General features: G+C 40.7%; 1 pseudogene; it reads left to right on the forward strand.

The window, feature by feature from the left end:
* The first annotated feature begins 1132 nt into the window (after positions 1–1132).
* LOC111723752 lies at positions 1133–1247 on the forward strand (annotated as a pseudogene).
* The last annotated feature ends 14877 nt before the right edge of the window (positions 1248–16124 follow it).

Consider the following 16124-nt stretch of genomic DNA (forward strand, 5'->3'; position numbering starts at 1 on the left):
AATATTAGAGTTTTTTTATATTTATTTTTTTTAATTCTCCTTTCTCTCACTTTTATCAAGCCCAGTGGAAATCGAAATAGAAAAGGCAAAGCATAGGTCAGTTGAAACAGCAAAGAATCTGTCCTTTGACCATCAGAACTCTTTATACTTTAATTTTCACCTCAGTGAAAATTAAAGTATAAAGATCTTATATTAGTAAAAATAGATTGGGGTGTGTAAAAATACACAGAATTGGACTATTTCAGCCTAATCTTTGTTAATCATTTGGGAAGCTGTCTTAAATAACAGAATGATTTTATTTCAGGGGAAACTTTGAAATGAAAATAATGATCAGATGGCCATTTTTTTAAAAAAGAAAAAATCGAAACTAACCCACTGTCTGAGAGAACATGTTATTGGAATTAAATAAGCCAGTGGCAGAATCTGCAGATTCTGTGTGCACTGCTATGGTATCTAAAATATAATTATCAAGCTTAAGTTAATTAGACTAATGCTCAGAAAATCTGGCCTGGCAGCTTGTGGTAAGTAATTATATATACTGATTAAAAATGTAATACGCAGTGAGCAGAGGCGAGGGAAACTCCATTGGACACAGCCTATGCACAAATACAATTAAGAAGCCAAGGCGAAGAATGCACAGGATGAGAAGGAACGTGGGAGAAGCCAGCAGGCAGCAGGCCTCGTCTCTACATGGAGGAGTGCAGACGCCCACCTTTCCCAAGGAAGGTGCGAGGCTGTCACTGCAGGGTCAGCTCAAAGGATTTGGCTGTGAGTTCTCACTGGTTCATGGACCTCCTGAAACACACTTCAGAGCACAGCCTGGGATGCCAACCTGTTGTTTCAGTTTCCTCTCAAGCTTCTCCTTCACAAGCTGATTAGCTGTGGAACAACCAGAGGTCAGTTTCCTTGGTAGTTTTCCAGCCTCTGAAACACTGAAATTGTCATTCATTATGGATCACACATAAGGGTGTGATGCAAACTTCTGTGTAGGCACAGACCTATCTGCCCTTTGCCCTTGTGTGTGCGTTTGTGTAGGGGTGTCAGCTTTTCTCGAAAGAGGAATGAGTATTACCACATTTCCAGGAAGAAAAGGCTAGGGGCACTCATGGTTGAACTCTTTACCCAGATTATAAAAGTTTGATTGAATATAGTTAAATTTGTTATAACACACCCAACAGGAATCTGGGGTCATTATGATAAGGGGACACAAAACTTGTGGCCTCCCTATGAACAAATTCCCTACATATGAAGAAGAAGAAAAAAAGTATGAAATGTATGTGGTGGGTGTATGGCTGATCATTGTATAATTCTTTCCACTGTACCATATGTTTGAAAAATTGCCTAATAAAATATTGAAAAATTAAATATATATATATATAGTTAAATTGTTAGATTGATGATGGCTACAAAGAAATCTTATTTTGTTCTGTGTCTCTTTCACAGTGTATGTTTCTGTCCCTGCCTTAGTATTACAACAACGTATGGTCTAGAGAACATAGTCAGACCTCTATCTGGGGACTGAGAATGGGTATAATTGGGTCATCCTCCTGAATGTCTATTATGATTGGTATATTTGGGCAGGAAGCATGCCGTGAGCATCTCCTATAGGTTTACCTTTGGTTTCATAAGGTCATTGTTAAGGTATCACATTGAACCACATAATACTGATGTTTTAAAGGTCAAAGAGAAGTTGACTTTTGCTAATAGGCATGATTTTGCCCTCATGAAACCTGTAATTTAGAGGGGAAGGTAGATATATATGTCCTGAAAGGGAGCAACCTAGGAGAGCCACCCATTCCAGCTTTGGGGGATCAAGGAAGAAATGTATTCTGTGTGCAGAGAATCGTGCGTGAGAGACAAGGCAGGTTGTTCAAAGTACGACTCCTAATTACACGGGCTGGAAACAGAGTGCACAGGGCTGAGAGATAAGGGTCATATGGTAAGGGCTTATTGTGCCAAGAAAGCCACAGAAAGGACCAGTATCTTGTCACTGGAGCATTACATGTTGTGGATTAGGAGACTGAGTTGTAACTGCCCATTACCTAGAATCCAATTTCTGCTTTTAAATAAGAGAGCTCTCCATTTTACGCTTCTTTATTTAGCTGTGATGCTCCAATTCAGAAACTAGATGCAGACCAGCCCTGTTATATTTAATTGAGGATCATTTTTAGTACAGCAACATTGAGGCTTTTAGTCTAGAACTGTAGGAGATTCAAGCAATTTACTTAACCTCCCTGGGTTTTTGTTTCCTTTCTTAAAAACGATATAATAATATTGTGCCTCTGCCTATCCCAGTCTTAATCACTCAAGATTCTTTACTTGCAAAAATGCTTTAATTTAGATACCTCAATTTAGTCTCCATGGCTTAGGAAATGTTAGATATCATTATATGAAAAGAGGGGAATACAGGTTAAGAGGGTAGGACCCTGGGGATCCACATGCCAGAGCTGTAAGATCACATCTCTGAGCCTGAACCTCCTCTTCTGAAAATGGAGATGACAGCACCATGGTGTAGATGCTCTTATGAAGATTAAATGAGATCATCTTTGTACCAGCGGTAGTATCTGGCACTTAGCACAGTGCCAGGCAGACAGCAGGCATTCGCTAGAGCTCCGCTAATAATAATAATAGTGTTAGAATAAAAACATCATTATACCATCATTATTTGGGGGCTCCCATCCTTTGATGTTTCCACTTTCCTAGAGCAAAAAGATCCACAACGTGGGACTGAGGGCACCCCTCCTTCAGGCTGGAAGAGCTCTCCATTTTTCACAGAGTGGTAATTTGTTCCTCGTGATTTAGCTGCCTTTTGGCTGAAGGCTCAAGTCCTGAATCTGACTTCCCTTTTAAGTAGATGAGCCATCTTTCCACCCAAGGCCCAAATAACCATTTGCAAAGTGAAAGGACAGTTAATCATCGGGTTGTTTTGCTTCTGGGATGCCAAAAAATCAGTTTGCCTGATTTAAAAAAAAAAAAAAAAGGCAAGATAACCAATTTTGGCACCTAATAGACAGTCTCGTAACCAATTAGAAACACTTACAGATTTTGGACTAATAAACTGGCTACTAGGTTTCAGTCTAATGTCAATGAACTCGAGTCAGTTATTGCCAAAATCAAAAATGAAAAGAGGGAAAGTAGCAGAATAGCTTGAAAATTAATGACTTTTTTCAACTTCCTGTCCTGTTTCCTACCCAAATAGCAATCAGCATACTATTTCCTGCCCCAGCAGCAGGTAGCAGAAATGCAGAGTGAACCACAAAGCCCTTAAAACACAGTCTTGGCATTGGGAGTCAAAATAAATAAAAGGACTGAAAGAGAATATGAAATGTGAAAAACCTGTGAAATTTATGTTATTACTGCAGGCGTGTTTATTAAAATCTAGACATGACTTTTGCTTCATAAATAAGACTGAAGAGCACATTTATGGAGAGGAGAACATTTGGATGACTATCTCACACACAAAGTTCTTAAGGCAGAGCAGTTTTAATTAAGAACAGCATCCTGTGTGAAGTGCTATGCCCAAAATAGTCCCCAGGGGGGATTCAGTGAAGGGATACATCAATTTCAGACATCTGGAATCCAATTAATAACTTCAGTGCTTTTACATGGCAAATGCTACTATGTTGTAATTCTTAGGAAGTTCTTGGAATGGGAGCAGGATTTCCATCAGGAGGGAAATTGCCATCACCCTGTGTTGAAATCTCATGTGCTGCCCCAGGATGGTCATTTTTGTTTTTTTTGTCATCATAGCCTGCTTTTCTTTAGTTATCTAAGTAGGCAGTTTAATTAGTTTATTAACTAATGAGTATCTGGAAACTCATCACCTAAAATAAAAGCTATAATTTTGATAACATCCCCATGATAACCATATGATAGTCCCACATACCACCCCTACAGAGTTTCCCAGCATCGCAAATCCCATGGCTACCGTGGGTTGACTTCTTTTTTTATACTTTTAGGTGTCTCTATGTATTCCTAAAATGCATGTACTTTTGAGTTGTTTTTAACTTTATAAAAATGTATCATGCTGCATTATTGTCTTTGAAGTAATAGTCTCTTAATAATAGATTGTTATGGTTTTTTTATATGAGCTACATCACTATCAAACATGTGTTTTGCTCACTGTATTATATTCCATTGTGTGACTCTGTCACAAGTTTATTCATCTGTTGTCTGATAGGCTATTGGTCATGTCCAGGTACTTGCTATTTTAGTTAGTGCTTCTATGAACATTCTCATGCATGAATTTCTCTTGGGTATATGCTTGGGAGTAGTATCAGAAGATCGTGGGGTCCTGTAAATGTCAACTTTAGGAGGGAATCCCAAACTGTATTGCAAAGAGGTTGCTCCAATACATTCTGTCACTGGCAATGCTAGACTGATCCTCAGGGCCCATATCCTTTCTGGTCTACAGAAGGGTCTCTCAACACAGCTTATCCGTGAAGGATCAGACTGTCCCAAAACATCTGAGCTCCAGCACTTTTAGTGTAAAAATATCACTTTCAAATGTTAATGTCTTTGATATACACCAAAATCGAGCAATACCATAGTAATATCCTCTTTCCTTAAGCATTCAAACCAGGACACGAGGACCCATTGGACCAGTATGGCAAAAGGAATACAGATGTCACATGGATGTGTAGGCTGGAGAGCTTGAAAGATCAGTGTCAAACTCTGGTTCTAGGAACAAGCAGTTTTCAAATATTTGCTTCTGGGCTTTTAAATAGATACCTGAAATTGTAAGAAGTTATTTCAAATTGTTTTTATCTTTTGTCATTTAAAAACCTGGCAGCATAACTCTGCCAACCCTTGAATAGCACTGAGGTGAGATTAATTAAAAGATTAGGGCTCTTAAGAGATTTTTATGAGTTTTTCATTTATGAAGTTATAACTCCCAACAATAGTATCTCTAGCTTTAGTGGTAACATCAGAGATACTAATAGTTAAAAATGAAGGCATATTCATCTATCTATCTGTACCTATGCCTATACCTCCCACACCTCTTGAGCAATGCATAATTGAGAGGTTAAATGCACTACGGGAAGCTGAGAAAGGTGAAGGTATCTCTTGATCTCTTGAGGGTATCAGGTTAGCTTGATTTTTCAAAATAGTCATATGTCTGGCATTGCATTTTAATTTTTTACTCTGTGTGTGGTGTGTGTTTGGAGTTGCCTTGCACCTCTGTTGCTTGTACTGATTTCTGGGTTATGGTCAATCACAAGATATATAAAATGAACAGTTGAACCCATAACAAGAAATTCTCTGTTTCCTTTAAGTATTCTGGATTTTTTTAAAAAAGCATTTGAAATCCCCTGTGACAAGGATCTGCTGTCATGCATGGTAAGCATAGCGTTTCTGTTGCTTTCACTGCTTTATGTCTTCATTAAAGAAGGTTTTTAAGTAAAATAGAGAGGCATTTGGAAAAGGTTGACTCCTAATTTGTTTGTGCAACTCACACGGCCCAGGTTCTTTGAAGGGCATTGGAATGGCTCCATCAAAAGTCAATGGATTTGTAGGCAGCAGAGGGTATGTTACTTCCAAGGGGTGAGCAGCAGATTCAGAGGGTGCAGTTTTGTAACCAGAGTCTTATAAAAAGAAGGAATTGTGACCAATCCGCTGGATGGTGAATACCCTTGGAATATAGATTTTAGAGTAGTCATTTTTCATCTGCCAACACATAGGTACCAGTGCCAGGCACCTGGCTGGATGGTGCTGGGGCAGCTCTTCTAGCTCTGCCAAACATATGGTGAGCGTTCAGAAAGAAGCTTGCAAGGTCAGCCTGCATCCTTGCTGCTCTGTGGTAGTCACCACGCATGCAAATAGCTTGCGGCTCACCTGTTTTTCTGGGCAAAGTTTACTAGTAGCAGGGCCTGATGCTAAGGTGAGTGAAAGGCCCAATAAACAAACATTGAGCCCCAAAGTGGTATCACCCATGTTTAGAGGCTAAGCTGGGTCCAGCTGTTCTGGGCTAGCCTCTCCACGTTCAGCTCTCTGAATCTCTACTTAAAGTACATCTTTATCTGAGCCTAGCACAAAGTCGGTGCTCTGTAAGGGGGTCTAAAGTAATGAGTCATTTTTTCCCTCTTCTCCTTTAGCACTTATGTTTCTGGTGCTAAAGGGAAGGGAAACCTCCCATTTCTCCACCTAATCTCTTACCCTCTCTCCGGAGATGTCCTCACTTGGCTTCCATCACTTGCCTTCAGCCAGTGCACAGAGCATGCAGACGCCGCCTTCATTCCTTAGGACATTTGCACCTGCTGTCCTCAGCTTAACCATCACATCCTCTACACAGTCTTCCCTGAGCATCTGATCCAATGTAGCCTCTGTTATTCTCTGCCAGGGCAGTAATAGGTTTGATGACTTGCTAATTGCCTACCTCCTCTCCTGGAATGGGAGCCTCCCAAGGGCACCACATATTGTCCAGCTTGCTCACCATTGTGCTGTAAATACAATGTTCCCGCACATGGTAGACATATTAATATTTGTTGGATAATTAAATTAGTTCTGCAGAGAAATGAGCTTTCAATGCTTGGGGACCTGGATTGTGCCATGTCCTCACATAGGTTAGCTTCTCCAAATAGTTTTTAATCTCGAGACCCCAGGTGCTGCTACCTGGGATACTGTGTTGAGAAGGATTCTGAGGCTTTGTCTATGGTTGTGCATTCTTAGTTTTGTGCTATGGTGAGTGTTTGCTTAGCTCCTTGCATGGGAGACATTTTTTCTCCTTGGGGAGAGTTATCTTGCCTGCACTGTGCTTCCAAGGTTCCGTAAGGTGCCTTTGAAAAACAGAAGCCATGTATAGCAGAAGCAAATGTAAAACAAAATGCTCAAGAGATTCAAACGAAAGCAGAAATTGGCCATCCGCCTTTCCCACTCCTTGTTCTGAGTACTGCAGGTTGACATCACTCTAGGATTAAAAGAGAACATTCTTGCTCAAACACCAATATCTGAAACACCGGGACAAAAAGGCTTTCAGAACATGACTGGCCAAGAAAACTGCTTTTTGAATAAATGCTTCCTTCTCTGAAGTTTGCTGCATCACAAACCTCCCTTTCAGAAGGAGTTTCATTACATTTCCCAGTAAACATGTTTTTAGAAATAGGAGGCCTGAGGAAATCACACTGGTAGAAATCACTAGTCCTGTTGCTTCACCAATTTTCTACCCATTGAAAAACCAGAAGAGCTCAGATAGGAAGGAGCCTGTGGTGAGGTGTTGGTGAGAGGCGCTCTGAGAGGCAATTTCCCCTCGGAACAAACACCCTAGCTGGGCTCTTCCAGCTTAGAGGTTGATGCCTATTTACAAAACTTTGGTTTGTTTCTGTGCTTCTTTACCACCCATGTTTTCAAGTCTGTTAACCAAAGGAAGGTTCCCAAGAATTGACAGATTGAATCCAGGCATGCACAAGGAGCCAGCAAACTCCAGCTCTAATCCATGCAAGCAGTGCTCCAAAGTAGCCATGTGATATAGGGTAAGTGGTCAGGCTATTGCACCTGGAAAATGGGACTGAGGAACTTGCACAACCAATATGTTGGGAGGGAAAGTGTAATTTAGTAACATATTTGGCCAATTCTTTTCAAAAACTTGTTATAATTGTCCCTCATTGATACAGAACAAGTGGCCACCCAGCCAGTTCAAAGGAGCTGGGGCGAGGGTCAGGGCAGACGAGCTGCCTCCGCCTTGGCAGTGTTGGTGCAGTGGTAGGGAGCAGAGGAACCAGCCCCCTGGTAGATAGGGGGCTGGACAGGAGGCTGCAGTAGCCAGAGGGGCCAGACAACTGCTGGGGGAAGACACCAGCACCTTAGTTTTCCCTTCTGAACAAGGAATTCCCAATTCCTAGGTCTGGTCAATTTCATGTAAGTTTCCTAGGCCTGGGAATAAAAGGGATTGTAGCCATTCATTCACAACCCAGACACTTCCCAGACAGGCTGTCCTAGATGAGCTAAATGTAACTACTGAGCCCCACTAAATGTAACTACAGAGGGCCCCATGTGACTATATATATCCCTAAACAAAGCCCAGAGAGAGACAGAGAGAGAGCTTTCCTCTCCCAGCTTGGCTTTTCTCCCCTGCCAGGAGCTTTGGTGTTTTTGTATTCTTTTCTATAAATAAATCTTGTCTTACCACTGATCTATGGTTCGTGGATTCATTCTTTGAATCACTGATACCAAGAACCTACTAAAGACGAAATTTCAGTATCACCATTATCCAGGGTTTCACTTAACTGCAGTCAACTGCGCTCTAAAAAAATATTAAATGGAAAATTCCAGAAATAAATAATTCATACGTTTTAAATTTCCTGCCATTCTGAGCAGTGTGATGAAATTTCCCACTGTCCCACTCCATCCTGCTCAGGATGTGAATTCCTTCTTTGGCCAGTGTAGCCATACTATGATGCCACCAACACATCAGTTACCTCATTGCATTCTCAGTTATCAGAGTCCATCATGGTATAGATGTCATGGTACAGATCATCATGGTATAGGACATCATGGTATAGATGTCATTGTATAGACATCATGGTATAGATGTCATGGTATAGACATCATGGTATAGATCATCATGGTATAGACATTATGGTAGAGACATCATGGTATAGACCATCATGGTATAGACGTCATGGTAGAGACATCATGGTGCAGACATCATGGTATAAACTTCATGGTATAGACATCATGGTATAGATCGTCATGGTATAGACGTCATGGTATAGATTGTCATGGTATAGACCATCATGGCATAGACATCATAGTATAGGATGTCATGGTATAGATATCATGGTATAGACATCATGGTATAGATCATCATGGTATAGACGTCATGTTATAGACCATCATGGTATAGACATCATGGTATAGATGTCATGGTATAGACATTATGGTATAGATCATCATGGTATAGATGTCATGGTATAGACCATCATGGTATAGATATCATGGTATAGGACGTAATGGTATAGACATCATAGTATAGACCATCATGGTACAGACATCATGGTATAGATGTCATGTTATAGACCATCATAGTATAGACGTCATGGTATAGACATCATGGTATACATGTCATGGTATAGACATTATGGTATAGACATCATGGTATAGACGTCATGGTATAGACCATCATGGTATAGATGTCATGATATAGACCATCATGGTACAGACATCATGGTATAGACGTCATGGTATAGACATCATGGTATAGATCATCATGGTACAGACATCATGGTATAGACGTCATGGTATAGACGTCATGGCATAGACCATCATGGTATAGACCGTCATGGTATAGACCGTCATGGTACAGATGTCATGGTATAGATGTCATGGTATAGACGTCATGGCATAGACCATCATGGTATAGACATCATGGTATAGATGTCATGGTACAGACTCATGGTATAGACGTCATGGTATAGACATCATGGTATAGACATCTTGGTATAGACGTCATGGTATAGACATGCTATAGATGTTATGGTATAGAGATCATGGTATAGACATCATGCTATAGACATCATGCTATAGATGTCATGGTATAGACATCATGGTATAGACTGTCATGGTATAGACGTCATGGTATAGACATCATGGTATAGATGTCATGCTATAGACGTCATGGTATAGATGTCATGGTATCAGTGTCATAGTGCTCGTGTTCACATAATTTTTACTCCATAAAATGGCACCAAAGCACAAGAGTTGTGATGCTGGAAATTCAGATATGCCAAAGAGAAGCCAAAAAGTGCTTTTTTTTAGTAAAAGGTGCATATTCTCAACTTAAGGAAGGAAAAAAAAATCCTGTAATGAGGTTGTTAACAATCTGTGGTCAAAAGGAATCTCCTGGTCTCTTCTGCTTCTCTCCTTCATGAGAGGGCCTCACTTCCAACTGTCCTTGGAAGTGCTCTGAACTTTCTCTTTGCTCTTTCTAAATAAAATCTGTCTTGTAACCCTGAAAACAAAGAAGAATCTCCTATCTATGAAGGTGGGCATTGTTATTACTGTTCTATTTTATGAGTAGTTGTTGTTAGTGTCTTACTGTGCCTCATTTATAAGTTAAACATCATCATAGTGTGTACGTGTAGGAGAAACAGTGTGTGTGGATGGGGTTCAGCTCTATGTGCAGTCTCAGGCATCCCCTGGGATCAGACACTGTACTATTGTCAGACACAGCAGGCAGGGAGGATCCACAGATGGATGTTACTATGATTTGGTAATTTCTACCATAAATATGAGACCTAGACAGGAAGATCTGATTTTTACCACATTAGATATTTCTGAGGGGTTATTATTTAAAGAACAGAGAACTTCTGGGTGACTTCTCTGCCAAACCCTGGTCGTCCTACTGTTTTTCTCTAAGGGTCGGGGGGGGGCGTTTCACCTGAAAAGCCAAGCCTGACTGTTAGGAAAGAGCAGTCCCCTCCCTTAAAAACACGAGGCTCCCTAGAGCAGACTGGGAAGAAAATTTCAGTAATGTCCTGTTTTAAGAATAAGCATACACTTGACTCTGTCTATGCCAGTGATTCCCAAATGTAGTGAATTCCATATCAACCATGTAATAGCTCCTGATAGCCCAGTTTGAGTGTCCTACTCTATAACTGTCTTTCTGTTGTGCTGCAAGAAAGTTCTAAATGGTGACTAGCCACCATTCCAGCCACCATTCCAGCCACCACTGGAAGCAGCACAGCACAGCCAGGAGGCTCTGTCTGTGGTTACTTTTCTCTCCTACACATTTCAGGATAGTCCAGCTGATCCCTGACAGGAAGTAACTTCTTTGATGTTTTAATTGAAATTAACCCTGTGTCATACTAGGAGCTGCCATTGCTCTTTGCTGAGATGTTCATAACAAGCTTTTGATAGAAAACTGCAAACTTTAATGTCCAATCAATTAAAGTGATTTTTTGATGGCAGGGGTATACTCTAGCAAACCTGAAATACTCACCATGGTTTATAGAAATTTTATAGGGTGTGTGGGATGCTGTGAAGACCATTCACAGGATAGTTAGCTGAGTAATATCTGGTCCAAATTGTGATGCCAGCAAAGTTTCATTTGCTACTTTGGCAATCGGCTTGACAATGTGATACTTTAATGTATAATTGGATAAGCAATTGGGTTCTGTTATAGTACAGTGGTTTGGTATAATTATTTTTCAGTGCTGTGATTTTCCAGTTAATAAATACTTTGGGGGGTTACAAATTCTTAAACATCAACACTCTATACTCCTTGAAAGTGGGATGCCACTAATTAATATAAGAGCTTATTTCAGCATTTTGGCCCCACAGGCAGCACTAAAAAAAAAAAAAGTGCTTTTATTCAGGCAAGTTATGCTTAAGTCAAAGCTTTAGGAACTAATCAAATGATTAATGCTCCATTGATTGACTGAATTTGTCTCCAGGAAAGGGGAAGGAACTGAGCTTTTGAATCTTCCCAGTAAACAGAAGGACCTAACTGTGTGCACACAGAGGTCTCACAATCCAGTGTTCAGTCCAAGGCTCCAGTTCACAGGATCCTTCACATAGAGAGGAAGAAGGGAGGCAATGAAGTTATTTTTATACAAAGAAATGTTTGAAGAACCCCGAGTTCTATGGAAGCAGATGTGACAGACCATTTCCTGCCTCAAAGGAGGGATTAATTAGGCCACCAAGACGATCCAAAGTGGGTGATGATCCGCTCAACAACCAGCACATAGAAAAAGGACGATACTCAGTGTCTGGCAGGAAATGCATACTCTAAAGATAGGGGGGTAGAGAGGTGCAAAAGACAGTCAGAAAACGTCCAGAATCGTCAAATGACAATCAAGATGATCCAGAAGGCTTCTGGGGACTTTGGGAAGTGTGTGATTGAAGAAAGGTGGAATGGAGATTGGGCAGAAATAGAGTGATTTTCACATTGGTTCAGAGTAACTTTGGCAGGGGAGGCAGAATCCATGTGGGCTTTTTTTTTTTTTTTTTTTTTTGAGACAGAGCTCAAACTGTCACCCTGGGTAGAGTGCCGTGATATCACAGCTCCCAGCAACCTCCAACTTTTGGATTCAAGCAATCCTCTTGCCTCAGTTTTTTTTTTCTATTTTTAGTAGATACAGGATCTTGCATTTTGCTCAGCTGGTGTTGATCTCATGACCTCAAACTATCCACCCACCTCGGCCTCCCAGACTGCCAAACTATCCACCTACCTCGGCCTCCCAGAGTGCTAGGATTACAGGCGTGAGCCATTGTGCCAGCCGGTGGGCTTTATAGACAAGAGCCAGAAAGAAAGCTATCTGAGGAGATAGTCTGTCTATTCCACAGTGAGGGACCCAACCACTCTCACTCACTGACCACAACAGGGCTTCATGGGCCCCCTTCCCCACTAACCCTACCCCGTTCCCACAATTCTTGTCTGCTGCAGTAGCTTCCCCCCTCGGATTCATTCTCCAGCCAGGCCATTCTCCATGAGACGCTATTACGGTCCCTTTGCTTCCCTGTTTCTGACCCTTTAATATCATCTCATTAAGCCAAAAATAAAATTCAAACTTCTAAGCTCTGCCCATGGGCTACAGGGGATCTGCCATTCCCACGCCCAGCCCCAGAGGCCTTTCTCTCCCTCGTCCAGCCCCTTACTCAACCACCAAGGATCCTTGAAAGTACCCGCTTGCCTTTTCTGCTGCTTGACATACTCCCCCACTACCCCAGCTTTTTGCTTAAGTAACTTTTTATCATTCGTATCTCAACTTAAATGGCACTTTTTCAGTGAGGCCTTCTTTCAAAACACATCCTACCCAAAGTTTTCTTATCCCTGCAAATTGCTATGCTCCGTGTTTCTTCAGAGCCCTGATAATATTTTTGATTCCAAAGTGTCATTAAATTCTAGAGTTCAACTGAATAGAAATTGCCACCCCTGAGTGCTAGAAGGACCAAGTTTTGGCTTTAGAGCCTGAGTCACCTTCTCCAGCCTCCTTCCCTTCCCAGAGGCCACGTCCCAGGCTGTTAATGCCATGTTTGATGACATTCCCTCACTGTTTCATTTCATATAGGTTTTACATTGACTCTTACTTTTACCCTAAAGAAATTTACTTTAAAAGCTGATTTGAGATAACTTGCCCTAAGTGGGGGCTAATATATATACCAGCTAAAGGCTGGGTGGCGCCTGTCTTCCATTAGAGGTCATGTTGGTGCTGTGTTAAGGATTTACTAGTACCCCCTGAAACTTTTTTCTTGATTAGTCAGAAGGACTGAAAGATAATTGAAAAGGGAATAATTTTCTCTCAGTAGAATTTACAGCTCTTTGCTGCTTCGCATTTATAGGATTGGAAACGATCTTCCAGATCACTGGGGTGTGTGCTTTACCTTCTTCACACGATGGAATGTTAAGGCTTCTCACTGTGGCAACAAAATCTCAGACATTTCAGATAGATTTCTTGAAAACCCTGAGACATGTTATTAGTTGCCTAGAACTAATTCTTCAGGAAAGAGTATTCCAGTTAGTGAAGCGAAGCTGGGCACAACTGCAGACGTGGCACACATATCATGTGTTTGCTGAAGCTGTTGTCATTGCCCGAACAGTGGTTCTCCACCTTCCTAATGCCATGGCCCTTTGATACAATTCTTGCAGGTCGTGACCCACAGGTTGAGAACCACTGGCCTAGAAGAACCCATTCCCCAAATTCCACCCTCACCTCCATCTTTAAAACATAGTTCAAATCTCTGATTTTTAAAAGTCAACCCCAGGCCTTTATTAGAAGAATTATTTTCTCTCTACCCCACCTATTTCAAGAGCACTCTGAAGGAACTCCGTGTCTAGTACTTATGCCATTCTGACTGGTAATAAATTACATATTCATGACTTGATCCTGTTCAGTGGTGAAACCCAGGGAGGCAAAGAGCTTTGGCTTATTTATTTCTCTGTCTTTCATAAACCCTAGAACAGAGCCTGGAACGAGTACATCAAATGGTTGTTAGTTGAATTAAAAGTAATAACAGAATCAGCTCTAAAAAAAATTAAAGATTTAGTTCCTTATTCCATGCAATTATTTTCCTTTTGGAATCCCCAGTTTATGTATATGGTCTCTCGTAGAAAAAGAAACAACATCCACCCAACAGAAATGGTTTCTTTAAGCTTTCTGCTCTGTATGTTAGTTAGTAAAACTGATGATAATGAAATACTTTATAAAGACAAGTTTATATTCAGCCACTTGCTTCATTAAGAAGAGCATTAAATTGGTTTTCCCCCCTTTGGAAGACAACTTGGCATTTTACTACAGGTTAGTTTCAAATTCTGAAAAACATTTAAATTATTGTGAGCCATTCTTCTTACTGCATTCTATTACAAAGCTGTCCAAATGTCAATAGCCAAGGCAGTTTAAGCATTACGACAGGGAATTAATCATTACTCATATACTTTGTGATGACACACTCAATGCACAGAGGGGAGTCCACCGTTGAAATCGACATATATCAGTACTTTAATCAGAAATTCTGTTAGTGCTACCTTCCCCCAAATCATTTTAAGCAGAGTGGTATGACTGCAGATACGTTTTTTTTTAAAGTCTCATTTCAAAGCTGTGTAGAAATAGAATTTGCTTGGAGGAGCCATCACAGACTTCAGTATGGTGAACATGAACAAAGATTTTGGTTCAAGTTTGTGGAAACTTTGTCACTTTGGCATGCTCTTTCCTGTAAAGAACAAAGCGTCTGTGAAAACAGTGTCAACTTTTGTTGTCGCATCAGAAGGAAATCAGTGTGTATCACATCAGCCTTGGTGCTAGGCATTTTCACAGCAAGCTGAGTCATATTTAACTTATGTGACTTAACTGCAGAATGGAGAGACGGAGAACTGAAGTGCATTGAATCCCGGACACAGTCAGTTGGACGAAGTGCTATGACTTTATATACCACTAAGAAAGAAAAACACTGCCAATTAAACTATGACACACTGTGGGCTATAAGACACATCTTGATTTTAGAACTGTTAAAATATGAAGAATTAGACATCTTAGAGTGGATGAGCTGTGGAATTAAAATAATGCTACTAATTTATGCTGCATTCTGTGCAATAACCACAACATGAGGAACTGTATTAAAGGACTGTGGCATTAGGAAGGTTGAGAACCACTGCTCTAGAGTGTACAAAATGTTAGCCTTTAATTTGATCCTCCTTTGAATGGACTCCTCTGTTTGTTTCAGGATTCACAACTAGGAAGGTTAGGGAACAACCTAATTATCAAATTCAAGCCAAGTACTTCCCGTGGGGGTCACCTAGGTTGAGTTGCCAGATAAAATACAATAAGCCCAGTTAAATTGGAATTTCAGATAAATGATAGGAATGTTTTAGTATAAGTATGTATCAAATACTGTGTGAGATACACTTAAAATTAAAAAAAAATTCAACTTAGTGTCGGGTAATTTTATTTGCTAACTCTGGCAACCATGCTCCCAAGTCTTTCTGTCTGCCTTTTTTCCTTCACCACATGCTTTTACTGAAGGACCTTAACACTAACCTGTGAGAAGCCTCCATTAATAACTATTCACTCCTTGCAGCAACCCTGAGAGTTAGGGATTATCGTGAATCCTTTTAGAGTTGAAGGAACTAAGTTTCCTCCTCAGACTTGGATGCTTTATTAGGATTTGTTGGTTTGGATCTGAATTCTGATTATAACCTTTAATTCTTTTACAGGGCAGTTAGATCAAAAAGCTATAGATCAGTGGAGAACCATGAAGATAGTAAAAGTACTTTTACTGCTAGAAATAATCTCTGCGGAGTGGTTAATAATCACTATCATAGGGTCAGTGTATCTAGGCTAAAATGAATAATCATGATAATAGCAGCAGCAGCGGCAGCAACAGCAAATGTTTAGTGCCACTTACTATGCTCATAACCCTTTTCCTATTTTCATTTAACAGACAGGAAACTGAGACACGGAGGGAGTTTGTTTTTCTTGTTGTTAAAGTGCGGACCTAGCCCTCATCTTCTTGGAGAGCCCTTGTCAGATGCTCCTTAGATAACTCTGTCTTCCTCGTTACTCTATTATAATGCTGTTTCTCTCTGAAACCAGGATGACTCAAACACTTATCCAACTAGACAAATCCTGCCCAATGGGAACAGCAAAGGGGCCTGTCCGGGCCTGTCTGGTTCAGTGTTCTGGTGCTAGGGT

The sequence above is a fragment of the Otolemur garnettii genome, unplaced genomic scaffold, assembly GCF_000181295.1.
Source record: "Otolemur garnettii isolate 467f Iridium unplaced genomic scaffold, OtoGar3 scaffold00015, whole genome shotgun sequence".
Lineage (NCBI taxonomy): Eukaryota > Metazoa > Chordata > Mammalia > Primates > Galagidae > Otolemur > Otolemur garnettii.